The sequence below is a fragment of the Antechinus flavipes genome, chromosome 6 (assembly GCF_016432865.1).
Source record: "Antechinus flavipes isolate AdamAnt ecotype Samford, QLD, Australia chromosome 6, AdamAnt_v2, whole genome shotgun sequence".
Classification (NCBI taxonomy): domain Eukaryota; kingdom Metazoa; phylum Chordata; class Mammalia; order Dasyuromorphia; family Dasyuridae; genus Antechinus; species Antechinus flavipes.
In genome coordinates, this window is record NC_067403.1 from 29,964,860 (window position 1) to 29,987,912 (window position 23,053).

A 23,053-nucleotide genomic window follows, 5' to 3' on the forward strand; every position below is an offset into this window, starting at 1 on the left:
TCACTCCATGGTGCCAGGTGCATCTCTCTATGGCCACTATTAACATAAAATGGAATGAAGAAAAAGCTCAGGTGCCATTTCAACTTTAGTTGAAATTTCTGAAATGGTGGGACACTGGGTTTTTTTCTAGGCAAAGACAAGACTGCTGTCTTTAGTTATCATGGGTCTGTTTATTGTATCATTTTCGTATGTAGGCTATTATAAGTCTAGTTCTTATGTAGGACTATATCAGAAGATAGGTTGGACCTGATATAGACCATATTCCCCAAATAAGAACATCTCAAAAAGAAGAAATGTCACTGAGATCCCTTCTTGCTTTTAAAACTAGAAATCCAGGCTCTAATGAAACTGTGTCAGATGGTATTAGCCCCATTGACTATACAGACAAAGAATCTTGGACTCAGAGGGAATATGTTGCAATTTATACAAGTGGATTTCCTGTTGAAGAAACAAAGGAAGGAGGGAAAGAAGGGAGGAAATGAAGGAAGGAGGAAGGAAGGAAAGGAAGGGAGGGAGGAAGGAAATAAAGGAAGGGAGGAAAAGAAGGAAGGGAGAGAAGAAAGGAGATAAGGAAAGAAAGGAAGAAAAGAGGGAAGGAAGAAAAGAAAGGAGAGAAAGAGGAAGGGAAGAAAAGAAAAGAGGGAAACAGGAAGGGAGAGAGGAAGGAAGGAAGAAAAAGGGAAGGAGGAAGAGAGGAAAGGAGGAAGAAAGGAAAGGAGAGAAAAAGGGGGGAGGGAAAGAGGGAAAAAGGAAGGAAGGGAGAGAAGGAGGAGGGAAGGAAGGAAGAAGAGAGGAAGAAAAGGGAAAGAAAGAAGAAAAAGGGGAGAGAAGATGAGGGGAAAGGAAAGGAATGGGGAAAGGGATAACTTAATAGCATTTGTGAACATGTAACTCTTCTATACTTAGAACAATCTATTTTGTATAGTTATATACAGCTGCCCATTATTTAAGTCTCCTTCACTCACATACTTTCTCAGTAGTTTTCTCCTACGGACTTCCCATTCAGCTTTCTTTCTGTTCCACAGCTAGGCAGGTCCAACCACAACTCGCTGGCCTTCAAACAGGAGCAGCTCACCCATAGCTCTGACCTGAAGGTGAAAGGCCAGAATCAATCACATGAATTCACATTTATAGACAACAGAAAAATACAAATGTGGAATACATAAATGTGCGGTTCAGCAACTAGACGTTTTTTCAATACAATATTTGTGATCAAGAAACAGCAACGACCGCCTTCAAAAAATGACCCTGAAAATCTACATTCTGGACTAATAGTGAGGAAGGGGCCAAGGTCATTGCTATCATAGAAGAGAAATTCTATGTTCCCAGAAAATGTAAGCCAGATGTTTTAATTAGCCATGGAAAACAGCAGCTACAATGAAAAATTCATGAACACACAGATCTGCCCCATGGAAAACCACAAGAATGCTCTGGCAGAGAGCTTGTTCTGAATTCTTTGGACATGGCAAGCAAGGATCATCACCCACAGGAACGCGGGCTGAAAATCAACTTGTTCCATGTGTTTCAAAAACAAAATAAAACTCAGCATCAAGAGTGAAAATATATTTCACAACTTCAAAGTGCTCCAAAAATATGGAACAATGGTCACCAAAAAAGTTTTCATTTGGTATGGGGCTAAGAAATAGTGAATGTGGCAGGTTCCTTGTGTGTACTGGATGCATCTACTGAGGTCAGCCTACTGTCAATGCAGGGTAATTGTGTCGAAGGTGGGAGGTGTGGAGAGGAAGAGAAAGTAATGCCTGGGGCAGTCCTTGGAGTCTCCGCTCATCCCCAGATTTTGTGGAGGAGGGGGTTGGTCAGCTTTAGATCCCAAAGGGCATGTTCTATGCTTGAGTTTTCCTAGAGAAAGTTGTATCCAGTAAAATGTAAGTATTTTGAAGGCAAGAACTGTTTTCTTTTTGGCTAAAATTTTCAGCACTTAGCACAGTGCTTTGTATTCAGTAGGTGTTTAGCTTGAGGTGGTGAAGGGAGGAAGGGAACTTCCACTGAGTGCTTTGATAAAGGTGACAAAACTACCTCCAGCAATGCAGATCAGAAATTCGAAAGTCTTAGAGAGAAGCTTGGGACCCCTGAGAGGTCAAGCCCAGGGTTACTGAGCCAGTTCTTGTCACAGGCAGGAAATGACCACAGTTCTTCCAGCTCAGTTCTTTCTCCACTATCCCCAGAAATCTCATATATATATAGTAAGAAAGACAGTGAGCAAGAGTGGGAGACAGCACAGGGGAGAGAGAATAAAGAAAAGAGGAAAGAAACAGGAGGAGAGACAGAAGCAGAGCTTAAGGTGGGGATAGAGAAAGACCAAAAGGAAAGAAAAGGAAGAGTAGGAAGTTCTTGGGAGGATGCTACGGATGAAATCTTCCAAAAAAAAAAAAAAGTCGAGCAAATTCATTCATTTTCTGACAGATGATTGTATGGAATGGAGGATACCAAGCCTCCTCCACGTTATAAGCAAGTGCACTTTTTAGATAAATGGCTTTAAAAGCCAGGCAAGGGACATCTCTGCTCCAAGTTTATCGATCACAACTGCTCCTTGAGCACATTCTGTGCACCTGGTGAGCCGCAGGGATTCCAGGGAAAATACAGTGGTTAAACACGTTCTTTCTCTGCCTCTTCAAAACACATTCTTGATCCAGAATGCTAAAGCTAGAGTTACCCCAAAACCAAAAAAGGCTAATGGGCAGCCATTCTAATTTCCACATTTGATTAAAGCCATCAGTGCCCAATAGGGACCAACTAGCCTGAAGCCTTCATTTAATAAACTACACACAGCATATTGTAAAACCACTTAGAACAAACTAAATGAAATAAATGATGTTATTTTCAGATACTAAGTCCACAAAGCTCTCAGGGTTTCAGGAACTCAAAATAGACCCGTATACAACCATGCCATGCCTATTATTAGCCCAGAAGAATGGAAAGAACACTGACTGGGTAGCAAGGACCATCTAACTCTCCCAGGCTGGCTCTGACCAACCCTCACCAGCTAGGTAAATTGGGCAAATCACTAGATTCCTATGGGTCTCCATTTTTTGCAGTGTGATGAAGCCATTGGATTTCCTCATAGAATTTTCTTAAATAAATGGGGGGGGGGGGAGAGAAATGCTAAACTCCATGTGAAGATTAGTGAAAATTCAAGATGTCATTTTCCCCCCATTCAAGTTCATGCCCTTCTCACCCACTCCCCCCCCCCCAAACTAATTCATGGTCTCCTGGGAGAAATGAAAAGGAGAGGAGAAAAGAAGGGAAAGAAGGGAAGGAAAGGGAGAAAGAGAAGGAAGGAAGGGAGGGAGAAATGAAAAAAAAAAGGAAAGAAGGGAGGGAGAAATGAAAGAAAGAAGGAAAGAAGGGAGGGAGGAAAAGAAGAGGCCCATCTGTGTCAGTAAGTTTCCTTACCTGAAAACCCCCTATATAATGACAAAACAGGTCCAGTCCCTGCCTCCTTCCTAGCATTGAAAAATATGGCATTTGCCTAATCCATAACTATTAAGAAAGCCTGGGAGCTAAGAGCCCAACTTATTCCGTTTACCTGTCCTCTACCTGAATATATCACTAACCACCACAGGAACAACAACTCCCAGTGCTGAAAGGAGGTAGGAAGAAGGTGACATAACTTTCTTCCTGTGGTTCCATATCTTTTTCTTTTCTCTGTACTCATTTTGGTATTTCATCATTTACTGGCTGGTATTAAGGGCATCTGCGTGGCACAGTGGATAGAGTGTAGGGTCTGGAGTCAGGAACACTCATCTTCCTGGGTTCAAATCTGGCCTCAGACATTTACTATCTGTATGACCCTGGCCAAGTCACTTAGCCCCATCTGTCTCAGTTTCCTTATCTGTAAAATGAGTTGGAGAAGGAAATGGCAAATTACTCCAATATCTTTGCCAGGAAACCCCCAGACAGAGTCATGAAGAGTTAGACATGACTGAAAAATGAATGAACAACAACAATTATTTGATGCCCAAACTTATTTGCCCTCTTGCAATACCTAAGCATATATTAATATGCTTAAGTATTGCTGGGAAGCAAGGACCATCTAACTGGCATTTGAGAGATAGGGAAAAAAAAAAAACCTTAGAAATCCAGTCTACCCCTCATTTCAGAGAGAAGTGAGCTGACATGGGAAGTTAAATGAGATCCAGCACTAGAATTCATCCCTCCCTTTTCCTTTTTCCACCACATGGATTAATTCCACAGGTATTTATTTGAGGAGCCAAACTATAGTTTAGTAGAAAATCTCTTCCAGGGATTTTATTTGGACTTATGTTAACACCCTCAATATCCCAGGGATATTTTCCTTCTAACTATGTCCATAAAGTCTGGACACAACTAGAAGGGCCAGCCCCATCACAACACATGTTTTGTCTGCCCCGAGCACTTGGATCCTCAGCTACAATGCTTGCCCTGTGACCGCTCAGCAGCGGGCATCTTGAATGGAAAGTACCCATCACGCCAAACGCTTCCTGGGTTTCCCTTATTCCTTTTGGTATCAGGCTCGTCCTGTGGTCATTTTTGAAATTACAGATGCTGAGTGAGAGACCAGCAGAGTTCTAGAGTAATGGAATGACCAAAAAGGCATTTCCCGAAGCAAAAGATTTTTATCCACAGCAAGGAAACAGAAAAGGTGAAACCCCGCTCTCTCTCCACAATCCCCAGCACTCAAATATTGGGGTCAAAGGGTTTTCAAAAGCAATGGAGGAAAGAAAATCATCTGAAAAGAGGCAAGAAGGGATCAAATTTTCAACAAGATAAAATGACATCTGAGGGAAATGGTAAAGGACTAAAGCACCAGCCCTGAAGGCAGAAGGACCTGAATTCAAATGTGACTGCAGATGCAGGAGAGGAGAAAGGAAGGGAAGGAGAGTAGAAAGGAGAAAGGAAGGAAAGGAGAGGAGAAAGGAAGGGAAGGACAGGAGAAAGGAAGGGAAGGAAGGGCAAGTCGCTTAATCCCAACTGCCAAACCAGCCAAAGCAAAGCTAAAAGGACACCTGCTACCTGACCACCAGCAAGGACAAATGAGAAATCCATTCCCATCTCTAATTAGGTGCCATTGAATTCTGCCTTCAAGCTTTGACTTGCTCTTTTCCAAAACATCCAAATCTTTGGGGAGAGATGGGAGGTTAAGAAAACTCCCCATGTTTTGGCAAACATCAAATGGAAAGGCTGGTTTTTATTTACTTTTGAAAGAAACATCCCAAATCTGGCATTTGCCCCAGAGTTCTGCGGCTCCATTCCTCTAGATTTTCTCTCTGTAAAGCTTCCCTACCCGTCCAGATTTAGGGCACCACCACCTAGATCAGCCAGAATCCCGGCCAGACCCACCCAATTCCACCAGAGAAGATGGGAGCAGCTGAAAAAGCAGCAGAAAAGAAGAGAAACTCCGATGCAGATGCAAGAAAGCCAACACACGACAGGGAGAAAGAAACCCAGCCATCCCTGAAGGAAAGGGGGTCGCTCATGTCCCTGAACAAGCCCATCCTTTCCCCGCTGGGCAGCAGGGAAAAGCATGAGTAACAACAATGGTGTGAACCGTGAATGCTTATGAAAAAAGGCCACATTTCATGATGCTGGGGCCACATTTCGTGAGAGGATCAACAAGGATAATAACAATAGCCCTGTGCCATCTGGAGACATGTATTAAAGGGAGAAAAAAATCCTTTGGGAAAAAGACTTCTCCAAGAATTCTGCTCTAGCTGTTACTTCAAGATTTCAAGGGTTGAGATTTTATAAGTTTGGCTATTTTGCCTCCCAGGAAGAATCACGAACCCCCTGTGACTTGGAAGAGTCTTCAGGAGTTTTGTGGGCAAAAACATTCTTTGCTTGGTGGCCAACCTTCAAGTGATGAGTATCTCAAAACTTGGCTAGGTTAGCTATCTGACGACAGACAGAGTCTGTTAATAGACTTGAAAAATTATCAAGAAAAAAAAAACTGCCAAAGCTTACATTCCCTCAAAACCAAGGAGGAAAACGACCTCCTTAAAACACTACTAGATGGTGCAAGGGGTAGAGCTCGGAGCCAGGAGGCAGAAGACCTGAATTCAGAACTGACCTCCGACATTTCTAGCTGTCTGTCTCACTTTTTCTCTATTACTTCAGTTTCCTCAACTGAAAAATAAGGATAATAAAAATAGTACCTACCTCCCAGGATCATTGTGAGGATCATTTGTAAAGCACTTAGCACAGGGCCTGGCACACAGTACGATACTTAACAAATGCTTATTAAGTCACTTAACCTCATTTGCCTCAATTTCCTCATATGTAAAAAATTACTCCAGTATCTTTGTCAAGAAAACCCCAAATGGGGTCATGAGCTGAAACACAACCGACAAATGAACTACTGCTATTTAACTGATGTTTCTAAGTTTTGTCTTCCTTCCATGAGACACATGGGACAAAATCAGTAATGAAAGTTCTAGCCATTTGTATTGCCAAGTATCTGTATTAGAGGGGGGAAAAAAAAACCCTCATCTTGTTTATATGTGTAGGAGCCATATTTTAGGAAAAACATTTGATAAAATGGAGAGGATCCAGAGAAAGATAATTGAGATTGTAATGGACATTGAGACCATGTCCTATGTCATATGAGGGACTATCCAGTTAAGAAATTGAGGATAGTTAGCTTATAGAAACCTGGAGATAGCAGAAAAGGAAAGAAATATTAAGAGGACACAAAATGGAAGGAGCATTCTTTAGATCTGGTTTTGCTTAGCTCACAGGGCCAGAACTACATTTAGTGGGTGGGAGTTACTAAAAAATAAAATTCAGATTGAAGTAAAGAAAAACTTCTTAAAAATCAGAGACAACCAGGGTAGCTACATGGTACAGTGGATAGAGCACCAGCCCTGAAGTCAGGAGGACCTGAGTTCAAGTCTGGCCTTGGATACATATGTGACCTTGGGCAAGTCACTTAACCCCAATTGCCTCAGCCAAACCAAACAAAACAAAACCAGAGCCAACCACAAGTGAAATAAATTCTGCTCCAAAAAGTACTGGGTTCTCTCTCCTTGTTCTGAAGTCAATGCTAAGTAGGTGACATCATTCAAGTATGGGTTAGCTAGATGGTATCTGAGATAGCTTTCAATTCTACCATGATGTCTTTTTTGTCCTTACACAGGGAAGACAAGCCCGACTAAGGTTTGTAGTAACCTTCAATTAAGTTCGAAAGACTTGACTACTAGGAAAAAGCACAGATCAAGATCAATGAAAATACAATGATAAAAACTTGATTTCTGTCCTTAAGAAGTTCACCATTTGTTCAATAAGCAATTGTTAATTGTTTCTATTTGCAGAATGTAATTTTTTTTAACTCTTCAGAGCCCCTGTTTCTCATCTATAAAATAGAGGGGGGGGGATAAAAATTCTATTATCTCCTTCCCAAAGTTGGAAGGAAAATGTTTCAGATATATTAAAGGGCTATATTATTTTATTACTAGTATAGAAATATTATTTTTAAAAATTAGAATGTTAAGTGTACATAAAAGTACAGAATGTTCTAAGATATACTCCAAGAGAATAATTATTGCCAGCTTTTCATGAAGGAGGCTGTCCCTGAGCTTCATCTTAAGGAATGGGAAGTATTTTAATGGGCAAAATCAGAGAAGAAAAGGGAAAGAACATTCCAGGAATGTGGAAATGGTATGGAGGAGGCCCGGGATAAATTTAGGAAACTGAGATTAGTTTAGCTGACCATGGAGCGCATGAAGGCAATCAATCAGTAAGCATTTATTAAGCGGCTATTATGTACCTGGTATTGTGCTGAGTGCTGGGGATACAACAGAGAAAGGCAAAAACCAGTCCCTTCCCTAGAGGAACTCACAATCTAAAAATGGGGCCCACAATATGCAATGATATGGACACACAAGTTATAAAAGGAAACAGTCAACAGAGAGACAGCACTAGAGCTAAGAGGGTTTGAGAAAGTCTTTCTGAAGAAAGTGAGATTTTAGCTGGGACTTGAAGGAAGCCAAGGGAGCCAGGAGGTGAAGAAGAGGAGAAAAAACATCCCAACTATGGCAGATTAACTAGTAAGAAGGCCTGGTGTCCCTGGTTGAAGGAGAGCAGGTAAAAAAAACTAGATTCTGGAGGAGGAGGCAGCTAGATTATGAAGGATGTCATACCAATACTTTTACATTTAATCCTGGAGGTGACAGGAAACCAGCGGAGTTTTTCTGAGCAGAGGAGTGATACGGTCAGACCTGTTTTAGGAAAATAACTTTGTTGACTGAGTAAAAGTTGAATGAAAAATGGACTGGAGTGGGAAGAGACCCACCAGTAGTAGTCCAGGTATGAGGAGAAGACTATGACACAACAGAGCAGCTGAAAACCTAGCATGGAGGACTTGGACTGCCATGGTAAATCATTAGTTCGTAACTGATAATGTGTTTGAATTAGCTAGAAGGAATTTAGGTTCGGTCAATATTGATCCACTGACATCTACAATCAAGACACAAAAGTCTCAGCGAAGCTACCAAATGATTGATTATCTTTCCCAGTAGAAACTTCGACAGAATCTAGATTCATGAATTTCCTCATTTTCTTTCCTGCTGGGGACTGGAGCCGTTCTTTGTTTGATCTTTAGTTTAAACATCTTTGCTAGGAAAAAAGAAGGATGCCAAAGTTAATTAAAACCTTGCCATCCTCTGAAAGTCCTTGGCATCTGGCTAACTTTTTACTTCAAGTCAAGTTCAGGTGCCAAATGTTCCATCCCAACCAGTTTCATGGGACTGCAGCCTGACCGTGGGTTTAAGATGTTTGAACAAGGTAATTAGAATAACGTGTCCAAAATTACAGACTCAGACTCAAATTAACATTGATTGAAAGATATTTTTAAAACAGTTACTAGGAATTTTGAAGACTAAACCTCTAAAACTGAATAAATGGTCAAAATTACTACAGAGAAAAAAGTTCCCAGAGAGACCAGATATTTCTCAGACTTCCTTGACCATGTCCTACTGCCCTAGTTCTTCTGAAGCCTCATTCTAGCCCTGGAATTCATGCTTTGGAAGTTACTCAATGCCCCGTTGGCCCTCTTCTCTGGTTGGCTGGCTCCTCTCCAGGCTTCCCTTCCAATCTCTCCTTCCATGACCACTTGGTGCTTTTACATGCTGTCTTCTTGTAAGCTTCTTGAGATTAGGGACTATCTTTCTTTCTACTTGTATTTGTATTCCCAATGCTGAACACAAAGCAAACACTTAAGTACTTATTGACTTGGCTTGTTATTGATAAACTCACATGCAAAATACAAAAAGCAAGTGCTTAATTACTTGAAACATGGCCATAAGATATAAATTTGGAGGTGTTTTTCCCAAAAAATATCTACAACTAACAGCTGCATTGGTTTTATTTGCCACTATAGAAGTCATCAGAAAATGACTTGTATAAAAACAAAAAGTATCCACAAAATTTAAAAGTTCATCTTTATTTTAAAAAATGTATATATATATATACACACACACATATCTTAATAATCACTCCTATTAACAGAATAATAAACTTCAGAGATGGAAGTGAATCTCAGGATTATTGAGTCCAAACTCTCATAATAGAGAAAGAGATAAAAATCTAGGATTTGCCCAAGTTGAGTAATGGCACAGTCCACAACAAACTCCAAAATTCTAGTTCTGGACATCCTGTTTTAAATCACAGTGCATTACTCAAGAGTGATAGTAGTGCCAATTGAAATATGATTAAAATGGGAAAGGACCTTTATAGCTATTTAGAAGGGGAGGGGGAGTTAACCTGGAATTCAAGGAATCTATGGATTTCAGAGGGTCTGTAAATTTGAATGGAACAACAACAACAACAACAAAAAAAAACTTTTATGGAATGGGAGCAAAAATTGAAAAAAAAAAAACCCAAAACTTATTTTTAACTCACTCTTTAACTGATTAAGTTTTCCACGTATTAGTCCATACAGTCAAAAGGCTGAACTAGCAGTGAGTTACAAGATATGTCTTGATCTATGGGCCTACCTGGGTTAACACTGAAAAAAGCATTGATTGAATGACTAATTGATTGATTGCAGTCTCTGTCTTCTAATCTATAAAATGAGGTCAGGCTAAATCAGAGAATCACAAAAAAAAAAAAAAATCAGATTTTTATTTTTTGGGAAGGGATCTCAGAGATTCTTTTACTCAGCTTCCTCATGTCACAGAGAAGATTACAAAAACTTAGAGACTGCCCAAGATTACAGGGAGTAAGAAGCAGTTTTGAACCTGTTTCTTCTATGTGACCCTCCCTTTATCACGTGACTTCAAAGTTCTAAAATTCTATTCTATTGATAAATTTCACCTGTCTCTATGAGTGGATGCTTAACATCATGAATTTTTCAAATTAACCAAATCATTTAAACATGTTTATTTTACTTAAATAACAGAGAAATTGAACTTAAATTTCTACAAATGTAATTTTGAACTTCTATTTTAATTCTCTTCAAGGAAGGCAACTGTACATTTTACACTGTACAAAATGAAAAACTGCAGCTAAGGTTGTTTTTATTTTAAGTCCTTGTTCTGGTTTTGAGTGAATTATATTTGTGTATATTCTGGCAGAGAGTGGAATACTTTCTTAAAAATAAGAAAAAGAACACATGCTGGAATCCATCCAGTAACAATACAGTTTTAACAAGGGGAATATCAATTACATTAGAAGCATTTCCTGCACACATGCGCTTTTTTTTTTTTAAGTTGGAAAAACAGATTTTTTTTTTAATTTTAGAAGCCAAAACCATTTTTCTTTATCAAGACAAATGAGTGTCTCCACAAAATTCATTTTTTAAAAAAATCCTCAAAGAAATAATTCAGAAAGCTTGGCCATTCTCCCCAATAGAAGGTATATATAGGAGCATGTGAAAATGCATGACTGGCATCCCAACCCCTAGTCCAAGCTCCCAATCTCCCTCTCTCTGGACACTGGAAATTAGAAAATCACATATTAAGAGAAGACACATATGTCCATTGTTCAGAATGTCAAATCTGAACAGCCCGGAGGAAATGATTAAGGTAGAAGGGATCCAAATGACTTGCCAATAGCTGCTTTTTTTTTTTCTTAAAGCTTAAGAAATCTAGCCTCACTTCTCTGAACTAGAAAACATTAACCAGCAGGAATAATCCAACTGGCTCGAGGTTTCTTTTTTTGCTACCTGGATTAAAGAAGTTCAATAAATAATTTTCTTCATAACTCATTACAAGCTTCTAAAAAGTTTGAATTCGGTCTAGATGCACACATACACATTCTCCCCTCAGCTTGGAGGTAGTTGTGGAAACTTCGAACTAAATGCAGAATGAATACTGGTCCAGATGCTGTGGCTGCATGTGGGGAAGGCACTCCCTGATAGTAAAGTAAGCACTTTGGGAGGTATACTGTCAGGCCAACAGGGCGATTTTAATTAGATTACTGCTGCAGATCACTAAAAGGTAGCCTCACAAAACAAATGCTCCTTCACAAATCCTTAATTTTTACCCAGGGAGAAGTTGAACCCTGTGAGATCTGGCCCATTAAGAATTATTGCCAATTGGGAGCAGAATACAGAAGGTGCTCCAAAGCCAGCCACTCAACTAAACTGCTGCTTCAGTCTGTTTGTCCCATAATGCTTTGAGGTTTTTAGGGAATGCATTTTCTTCATCTGATAGGGAAATTAAATCGTAATATTTCTACAAGTTCTTCATGTATTAATTTAATAGATGCTTGTTATATCTAGTAAAAAAAATGTCTGAATCATTATTATTAGACTTTGAATTAAATAAGAACTATTAGAATAGTTCTGTGAATGGTTGAAATCAAGTCCACATGGCCATCCACACAAAGAAACTTGGAGGAAAATAGATTATGATAAGAGCAAGGAGTCCACAATGATTTTTTAAAAATCTCTATTGCTTCTCATCCTCTGACTAGAATATATTAAAAATTTTAAAGCCCAAGGAAGAATTATTTTAGATGTTTCAATTTATGTCATTTGAGAGCCTGGAAGGATCCAAGGAATGATTTAGTCAAACTACTTCATTTAATTGATGATTCAAGCGATGATTCAAGCGATTAAATTAAATCCAAGGTCAAATGGCTAGTCAGTAACAGAACCGGGGACTAGAACCCAGGATTAGTGACTCACCAAGTACTTTCCTCCTATTTCTTCTTGGCACCTTCCCCTCCCCAGGCTGCCTACCTTTCAGAGTCCAGCATGAGCTGCCACTGTAGGGAGCCAGAGACCTCTCCCCAAGCCTGACCAAGTACCCGTAGGCACTTAGAGGCAGCAGGACCAGCCCTCAGGGAGTCTTTCTCCTCTTGCCTCAGAGCCCCCACTGCCCAATTCCCAGAAGGCACTTATGGATCACCTCCATCTTTTAGTCCATTCAGAGGCAACCCGGAGTCCTGGTTCCATTTCAACCCTTAATCCCACTACCTGCATTCTAAAAGGCCAGAGGTGACCTGCCTTGTAGCTGAACCCTCCTATATACCTTCCACCCCCATTAAAATTTGAGTTCTTTGACCACAAGGGCTCTCTTACTTAGCAAGGTGCTCAGCACATAGTACATGTTCAATAAATGGTTTTCCATTCCAATTCCACTGCACCATATCCCACTTGTCTCTTCTCTGATTAAGCATAAGATGCTCTAGTACTGGAACTGGACTAAATCAAAATCAATAAATGCGCATTTATTAAGAACCTACTAGAATTTAGCTTCTTGAGGACAGGAACTATTGAACTTTTGTCTTTGTATTCCTAAGACTCAGCACAATGTATTAATATTGACTGATCAACACACAGAGCACTTAAACATTATATGTGGTTTACATGTTATAGATTTTACACCTAAAAGAGATAATAACTATTATAAGATACTTTTCTATTATCAAATGATTTCATTTCTGGTTAACAGACACAGCAACAATTTGCCTCCTCAGACAACAATCTACCATTCTCTGAATACAGTTGTATTGGGGTCAGAGATCACCACATGACAAATAAATAATCATCTATCAGAGACGAAGTATTTCACACTCTTTGGCAACAGAAGTGGCCTTGGATTCAAGGGCAGCTTCTGACACAAAATGGTTGTATGACTCTTGATAAGTCGTTTCACCTTGATATACCTCTGACAATTTGAATTTATAGTACTATAGTACCTGGTAGTACCCTATCTAGTAAAATAAGTACTGATCTATATTGGTAAAAGGAGTTTATTTACTAGGAATTCCCTATTCCAATAAAATCACAAGTCTGGTTAAAAAAAAAAAGTCACCCATTAAATTCCAATTTCTTGGTATTTGAGTACTATCTTGAGGAGCTGAGGCCCTTCAATGCAATTTATTCTTTCTATTCTAACACAGACTGGCTTTCACATAGATCAGATGCAAAATAAAATATTGTTCTGCTCGGCTTCCACCAAAGATCTGCTTTTAATTCTAATTTGTAAAACTGCACAAATGTACTTGGCACAAGAAAACAAATGAAATGTGGCAAACAAAGAACAGAGATTGCCAAGAGGAAGTTTATTTCCAGGATATGGTTCTAATAACCAAAGCCATTTGGGGGTACAGTATTGTTTATTTCTGAATGACTCTTAGATACTCCCATATCCTTTTGTTACTGTATTCTGATTTAATTCAATCACTCAAGAAGCATTTGTTCGGTGCTTCCTCTGTGCAGGCAATGGGGGATATCCACACGATGACAAATGGTTTCTGTTGTCCAGAGTTTCTAGTTTGGTTCTCCAAGCCATCATCCAACCTTTGGCCATTACTCAAAGTTTTTAGTTTCTTTGAATATTCACCACTATAAGCATCAATGGGATTGTCATCTCCTGGTAATGCTTTAAGAAGTCATGAGCCAGAGGTTAACCACTCCTATTCTAAGTTAGAAACCTCTCTTACCACAGAGTGGCAGAAGTTGAGTGAATCTATAATTAAGGAAGCCCTATCATGGATTTGGGATTATATATATTTTTCTTTTCTCAACTTGGTGGCCACTAGAGATCCCTTAGGAAATTGAAAAAGACCAAACACTGCTTCAATTCCATTTGCCATTTATTAAGTGCCTGCTATATTCCAGTCATTGACCTGGGCAAAGTGGATAAAGATTTTTTTTTTAAAGCACAATCCTGGCTCTCAAAAAGATTACAATCTAAAAAGGAAGGATATTAACCAGAGGGTTATCACACATATTGAATTGAAATCCATTAAATAGCTTCTACTTGGGCAAAAGGGAGAAAAGCTCATTCCTGAAAATAATATGCAAAATGAAGGTAGATTATACTCTTAAAATTATATTACGCTATGCCCCTACGTAGCTTTCACCTATTCCATCTTTTCAAAAAATCTTATTTTATTCTTTTCATCTGGAGACTGTAACTTATTAGCAGTTTTTTTTTTTTTTTCAAAAGAAACCACTCATTAACTACATAATGGCCTAGTGAAATGCTGATTCTATCCTTTACACACAGAGCAGAACCTGGAGCCTCTGCAGTTTTCCAGTTTGCCCATGACACTTTTCTCCATCTCCCCTTCTCCAGACCTAAAAGGGCACAGGAATTAAAATCCTCCACTACCATCCATAAACGATCCTAGATCAAACAGCCGCCATCTTCTTCCTGGTACGTGATAAAGTAAACAACAGGTATAGTGGTGTCGTAGACAAAGCACGCTCTGTCCAGTCATAGCCAGGCCATCACAGGCAAATCAGCAAGGTTCTTGGAGCCTCACTTTGGTTATTAGTAGCACTCAGCCCAAATCCGTGCACACATACCTCAAAGATATCGAGGGTTCCATTCCAGACCACCAAAATCTGGCACTTCCTTCTCTAGCCCATTTTACAGATGAGAAAACTGAGGCAGACAGGGTTAAGTGACTTGGCCATGTTATGGAAGCATCTGAGAGAGACAACTAGGAAGCATGTGGGGCCAGATTTGAACTCAGAAAGATGAGTCTTCTGGCAACTGACCCATTGAACCACCTACCTGCCCCTCCCCAATATAACCGGGTCAAATTCTGACCATTACAAGCGACTTGGAACAAGTTATATATAACTTCTCTGGGCTCTGTTTTCATTTTTTTTTTAAAGGAGGGAACTGGACTAAACGACATCTAGCTAAGGTTCCTTTTCCCTCTAAATCTGTTTTTCATCCTAGGTAGTTATGATTCAGTGAAGCAAAAGCCTCATTATCCTTATTTTGGAGACGAAGCTGAGCCTCTGAGAGCTTATGAGACTTTGATAAGGTTGCACGGCTTTTGCGCCCAAATCCTGTGAGTTTTTCCCTCATACTCCCACCTTCCCAAGGAAAGACATAAAAAGCAGTCACACGGCCCCCAAGATGAGCAGACTTAGCACGGTGAAAAGCAAAGATCATGTAACAGGCTTAAGAGCTGCCTGTAAAACTATTTCTAGCTCAATAAAAAGAAAATAATTGGTTGGAATGAAAGCAAATAGAGACAAAGAAATCACAACATTACACGGGAAAGACTAGATTGGCAAAAAATATATATTACTGTGGGTCAGGCTGAGACAATAGCTAGAATGCCTGATGCCCTGGGGAGGCTTCCAGAAACACAGGGTGGCTCAGTCCACAGCCATTAAATGAAAAATGATTAAGCCTGTGGAGACTGCTAAGTTAGAGAGGAGGGAAATAATTGAACAGGTAGGGCTTGCCTAGACAATGAGCAAGAAGGCCTCAAGAAGACCAGACCATGATATCATTCCCCTGGGCTCCATTTTGGGCCCTCTTCTCTTTTGCTTTCATGCCTTCTCTGGAAGAATTCATCAGCTATCTCCCTGCAGATTCCCAGAACTGGACATCAAGCCCCATTCTCTCCATGCAGTCCCAGTTCAACATCATCCACTGCCGATTCGGACATTTCGAAGCATCCTGAGAGAACGTAAGCTCCTTGAGGGCAGGGACCATTTCAGTTTGGTCTTTTTTATTCCCCATGCCTGACACATAACAGGCACTTAATAAGTACTTGCCGATGGATCTGAAACTAAGAGTTAAAACCAAATCCATCTTTCCTCCTCAGTATCCGATTTGGATTGAGAAAATCACCATCTTTCCAGTCATGTTCACAATCCCAAAGCCGGCATTAATCTTTTCCCTGATACTTAATCAGTTGCCAATTCTTATAGATTCAAACTCCACAGATATTTATTTACATCCATATTTACAACTGTGTGCTCCTCCCCACTCTAGTTCAAGACTTGATCACCAGTCACTTGAACTATGACAATCCCATCCAGGTTAGTTCTCTGCCCAAGTGTGTCTCCCCTTTCCAATTCAACCTTCACACAGCCACCAAAGTATCTCTCTCTAAAGCCCAGGAGACTCTTCTACTAAAGAAGTTCTAGTAACTCTTGCTTCTGGAGAGAAAAAAATTACCCAATTCTATATAGAGTAAAGAGCTCTTCACTTGCTGGCTCCTGCCTCCCTTTCCCGGCAATCATTTGAACATCATCCACTCTCATTTATGAGTCTTTAATTCAACCAAACTTGGTTTAGCTCTTACAGGACACTGCACAGTCAGAATTCTGACTTCTGCACAAACTTCTCCTCCTCCCCCACTGCCAATGAAGAGAATTTCAAATTCTTTCAAAGCTCAACCCCAAAATCCCTCTTTCAGGTAGCCTAGCCTGACCCTCCCCTCACCAATCCCCCAGTTGCTGGTCGCCCTCCAATCTGGAAATTACTTTAAACACACATGGCATTTAATCTTCTACATGTCCTGACCTTCTTCACAGTGAGGTAAAATAGGAAGAAATTTTTAAGTAAATAAATTTATTAAAGTAAATGTCAGAAGAATATGCAGAGCTGATGAATAAAGACCGAAATAACATTTTTCCCCTGTGCTTTTTAAAAGTAGAAAAATAGTGGGACAATTACATTAACCTAAAATACTTTATTTTGATGAATTTCCAAATATAACCTACATCAAACATGATTTTTTTTTAAATCAGGCTTTCTGATATAAGAATGATGAGAACAAAAGAAAAATAATTTCTGCAACTCTCGGGCTATAATGCAATGAGGTATTACAGATGGAGAGCTGTCTTAGACTTGGGACCACAGTTCACATTTTTAACTTACCTATCTGTGTGACACTGAGCCCGCAACTTCTCTAAGCCCCAGTTTTCTCATTTGTAAAATGGGAATAATAACAGCACTTGGCCAAATTGTTAGGAGGGGCCAAAAAAGATAATATACATAAATAATCTTTCCAACTTAAAAGAACTATATAATACATATATAAATACATATGTGAGTGCTATTGTGCCAGAGTCACACAGACAGTTGGCAATATGGGCAAAAGAAAAAGTCTCTACATTTACTTTTCATTCTGAATACAAATATACATGAAAATCATCATCAGTTTGTTTGTTTGTTTTGGGTACAAACTTTTCAAGACCAAATGAGTAGACTTATTTTTTTTCAAAAGAGTAAAAACCATGTAATTTCCTATTATCAAAATGATAGAATGAGAAGGTTTCTCTTTGCAGCATACAAACGCAAATCCATGTACCATTAAGTGTTTTATAAATGTGTCCTGATGATAATTTCTTTTAAGGAAAGAGATGATTACATATTAAAAACCCCGTAACTCAGATCTCTCAAAACTGCAAGTTAATATCATTTATCTTTTAAATGTTACATAGTCTAAGCACTTCAAAAGGCGTATTTTTCTCTTGGCATTTCAAACTTGCCATCAAACTGGTTTTAATATCCACAAACACATCATGACAAATAACCAGCAAAATCTTGGTTGGAGGAGTTCAGCACTAACTCAGGGCAATCAGGAACTCCTCTGTTCTTTTAACCTCAGAATACCTTTAATTAATACCTGAATACAGACTGTTAGGGTTTTAATCTTTAAAATACTGGTCTTTCAAATGCAACTAAAATAGAAACCTTGGAACTGGAACTGGAAGGATAATAAGATCATTTAGCCCAGAATTTCTCAACTTAAAAAAAAAATTATTTTTATTTTTATTATGGAGCCCTTTTGGTAGTCTTGTGAAATTTATGGATTCCTTAGAATGTCTTAAATGCATGTAAAATAATGTACAATACATAGAAATTAATAAATTAATTTATTATTTATACAATAATTTATATTATTATATAATATTATATATATATAATAAATGGAAATGAATAAAATCATGTAAAATAAAAAAATTTAAATGCATTTAATAAAATATGTACAATTATGTTGAAATAGTTATCAAAATAATTATTTTAGAAGACAAATTAATGAACCCTAAGTTAAGAACATTGCTCAAACAACTTATTTACATGTAAGGAAACAGAGATTAAAGGTAAAGAAGTGAGACAAAAAAACCTCACCCAGGTCATGCAGTGATTGAGAAAGTGGGCATGGAGTTATCCAAATTTTGGTTTGGTTTGGTTTTTTCTTTTAGTTTCCAATTAGTATCCAATTCAGATGGGCTTTAAAAAAAAAAAAAATCTCAACAAGAACAGTTCCATAAAACTGAAAACAAAAATTTCCTTTTCAATTGACTCTTGAACATTATTTCATCCTATCAAGATACATATAAAGTCCTCTGTTTATCATTTTAAAGCCTTTTCCTACCTCTTCTATTTTCTTTTCTTTCTTTCTCTCCTCCCCCCCAGGCAATTGGGGTTAAGTGACTTGCCCAGGGTCATACAGCTAGGAAGTGTTTAGTATCTGAGGTCACATTTGAACTCAGGTCCTCCTGACTTCAGGGCCGGTGCTCTATCCACACCAACTAGCAGCTACCTGGCTTACATTCAAATCTAAGCTTTTGTGCTAACTGTCCTCCATACCCAAGATGCTCTCTTCCTCACCTCCCTTGTCAGCTTCCTGGTTTCCTTCAAGATTCAGCTGGATCTCATCTGATAAAGAAACTCTTTCCTATCCTAACCCTCTCCCTCCCCACAGCTGCCACTGCACTCCCGTTTCATATAACTTTCTATTGACTCTGGATACACTTTTTATGTACATGGTTATTTGCATGTTATCTCTCCATTAGAATATGAGTGCTCCTTGAGCCCAGGAATTGCTTTTACCCTTCTGAGTATATCTACACCACCAACCACGTAGCTTAGCATATTATATAAGTATATTAAGAGCTTACATTGTAAGCACTTAATAAATGCTTGTTGATTAATTCACTAAGATTAATTTTAAATTGGCTTATTCAACTGCAGCTTTCATGCATTAAATTCTGAGGAACATTCATGGCATCCAGGGCAAACATTCACTTTACACCAAATTATGCATTTTCCAAAGTTTTTTTTTTTTTAACTTGCTGTATACCTCATCAGTAAATTTGTGTTTAACACGTGATAACCAGTAGATGTGTTACTATTAGCATCTATCTAACACATTTATCATTTTAGATTCAAATAACTGTTTTGCTTTCAATAGAAATGCTATTTTCACTAATAATACTGACAACTCTAGAGAGTGAACCAGAAAAAAAATCTGGGATGTTATTTCTGTTCCTATTAACGTTTCATTATTTTTTTTTTTTCCAATCACTGAGTGATGCAATAGTTGAACATTTGATTCTAAACTGAGTTTATGCTGATATTTAGTTTGATTTAAAAAAAAGTTTTCTACTTTAGACAAATAGTATGTGACTGGCCAATCACTCTATATATTTATCTATAAAATGGAGGAAATAATAGCCCCCCTCCCCCAGAGGGTCATTGGGAGAACAAAATGAGATAACAGATATAAAGTATTTTATAAACCTTAAAGCATCAAATAAATGCTAGCTATTGTTTTTGCTGCTGCTGGTGCTGCTATTATTACTACTAGCCTTCAATAGGGAGGAGAGGGGGGGAGAGAACTCAGAGATACATTGGGCCAAAAAGAAGAAATACATCAATGATGGTAAGTAGAAAATCATTATGCTTTTTTCTATTCTATTCACTAGCCATCCAAAAGTTTGGATTAAAATTTCAGCTATTAAATTTCCATCTTTCTTAACATCAATTTGTTATAGAGCAGGGATATGTAAAGCAATGTTCATGCAATTTTTAAAAATTTTGTTAACTATATTTAATGATTGGTTTCCTTTGTAATGCTATGTATTTTATTTCATGTTTTTTTTTAATTTGTGAAAAAGTCTAGAGTGACTGAGGCATCTATGATACACAAAATGTCTAGGAATAAGTATGTAAATTAATAGGAAGGTTTTCCTTTTTTTTTTCTTAAGTTGTTAACAAAACAAATTTTAAAACCCATTAAACAGGTTAGAAAATTCTTTTCCCAAGTTTTCTAAGTGTGCAGATAAGACTTTTTTTTTTTAGTAGAGACACACACTGTCCTCCAGTTTTCTGTGTAGATGTTTTTTTATTAGACATTTTTTTGACAGCAAAAACTTGGTTTTTTAAAACAAAAATAATCATGATAACTTCAAACTATTATTAGCTGATATCTCAAGGCATGATATATACCTAGGGCTAGATTCACTCTTAATGATAACAGATATAAATCTATTTGAATAATCTTGATAATTTCAGGGTTTTTTTTGGCCAACCATTGTCAGATCTGATCAGATCAACATTGTTTTTGTCTGGAGGTATAGGTGACAAAGAGCTTGTACTAGAAATAAAAGCCAGTTGGGTCATTTTCTGGTTTATTTTTGCTCCCATTAATTAACATTAATTCATATTCTCTTCAAGCTAATTTTTATAAGCCATTTGTCCATTTGTGGAGTTAGGTTAGTTAATAGTAATATTAGAAGTTATAATGTGTAATCCTACTGAATCAGGCAGTGCTTCAATATGCTAAAAGCAAACAAGTCACTAGAGCAGAGACTTGGACCTATGACATCCATACCAATTCATAAGATAACTGTTAATAAAGTTTCATTTCTTTCTTTAAATATATGTGTGTACACACATTTATATAAACTGTTAATAAAAGTAATTAAAGACCTGACATTTTCTTCCCATACTCCAGTGAACCATTACTTCTCTATTGGACTCACTGATCTGGAGCAAATTTGGGACAAGTATTGAAAAGGAGGAAATCAAGAAATCACTTTAGAGTTTATAATAACAAAAGAAGGATATAATGAAAAACACATCGATATGACCCAGTGGTTTGAGGCATCAGAAAGAAAAGTACTTGAAGATTTGGGAAATAAATAAAAATGAAATTCTGACAATGAAATCACAAATGACCCTGATGTGGGTGTAGTATAATGGGAAAAGCAGCTGGATTTGGAAGAAGATATACATTTGCATCTAAGTTTCTCTGCTTGCTTAGGCAAATAAGTTAACTTCTCAGAGACTCAGATGAGAGATCCAGCTCTGGGAGGAAACCCCTCAAAACATAGAGGTTAACATCATTTTCCCATTTGGCAGTTACTTTGAATTAGTGTATCTATCACTTGTTTGCCAGTTTCACTGTTTGATCAAATCAATCAATCCACAAGCATTTGTGAGGAGCCTACTATGTATCGACCATTCTGTTAGGAAATGGGGATACAAATACAAAATACCTCCTTCCCTGCTTTCAAAGTGCTTAAGGAGGAAAGAACATACACAAATAAAAAGTATACAGGACACACACATCCACATCCACACAGAGCAGATACAACGTATCGCATCCGGCATTGGCTGAGGCTGGAAAGTTCCCATAAAAATGGTAGTCTTTGAAATGAGTCTTGAAGGAAACCAGAGATCCCAGGATGCCTTTCTTTATCTCCTCAGCATTTGGTCCAGTACCTAACACATACAGGGAACTTAGCAAAGTGCTTGTTTGAAGGAGAGAGAGCACATTCAAGACACAAGAGGCAGCCACCAGAAAGGCAAGGACATGACAGTGTGGAAGTTTGAGAAACAGCAAGAATTGTTCCAGCCCCTTGGTTTTAGGCTCTCACACATAAGGGACTGGAAGCATTGATCTTCAAACACCCCAGAGTCCCAATGTGGGTATGGCGCAAGCACCGCTCTTGGAGTCCGAGAATTAGATTTCAATCCTGGCTCTGCCCTTAACTAAGCGGCCAACCCTTACTTCTCTAGGTTTCAGTTTTCTGGTCTAAAAATTGAGGCTGATTTCAGAGAGACTTACATGGACTGATGCTAAGTGAAGTGAGCAGAACCAAGAGATCATTGTACAAGGCAACAACAAGAGTATATGATGATCAATTCTGATGGACGTGGTTCTTTTCAAGAATGAGACGATTCAGACCAATTCCAATAATTTTGTGATGGAGAGAGCCATCAGAGAGAGGACTGTGGGAACTGAATGTGGATCACAACATAATAGTCTTACTTTTTTATTATTGCTTGCATTTTGTTTTCTTTCTCATTTTTTTTCCTTTTTGATCTGATTTTTCTTTTGCAGCATATTTGTGGAAATATGTATAGAAGAACTGCACATGTTTAACATATATTGGATTATCTGCCATCTAGGGTAGGGGAAGTGGAGAAGAGGGAGAAATTTGAAACACAAGGTTTTGCAAGAGTCAATGTTGAAAAATTGTCCATGCATGTTTTGAAAATAAAAAGCTTTAATAAAAAAATAAAAATAAAAATTGAAGCTGACCTTCAAAACTTTTGTCACACCTTCAAGTTCTAAATGTGAGTCTACTATGTGTTGCTGTGTCTCAAGAAGCTGACAATATAGTCCAGAAGGCAAGACCAGCACACTTAAATACAATTCAACAGAAATTTATTAAGCAGCTGGCATAACCACAAAGCATCATACCAGCCTAAATCTAAAAGACAAGAAACAACAGCCACTGCCCATCAGGACTTTGCACTCTATTGGAGAACTTCAAAGCAAATATAGATGAGTAAATTTAAAGCTTATGTAACATGTTATAAAGTAAATTCAAGAGTTAGAAAAAACTAATATGAAAGGAGAAAAGAATTTGAGCGAGAGGTATCACCTGAGTTGTGCCTCAAAGGCAGTACATAAGAAAACATCAGGAATGCTCAGCTCAAGAAATATAATTACCTTATACATTATAAAGAGATAGCTAGGAAGTATAGTGAGTAGAGTACTGGGTCTCGAGTCAGTAGTCTTCCTGAGTTCAAATCTGGCCTCAGAC

General features: G+C 38.2%; 1 protein-coding gene across 4 annotated transcripts in view; it reads right to left on the minus strand.

Annotated features, from left to right (window-relative positions):
• Nucleotides 1-23,053, minus strand: part of APBB2 (amyloid beta precursor protein binding family B member 2) — a 374,634-nt gene that overhangs the window by 305,219 nt on the left and 46,362 nt on the right. For all 4 annotated transcript variants that reach the window (XM_051964457.1, XM_051964459.1, XM_051964460.1 and 1 more), the window contains exon 2: nt 970-1,088. The gene's annotated coding sequence lies outside the window, so the exon portion shown is untranslated. The remainder of the gene's footprint in view (nt 1-969; nt 1,089-23,053) is intronic.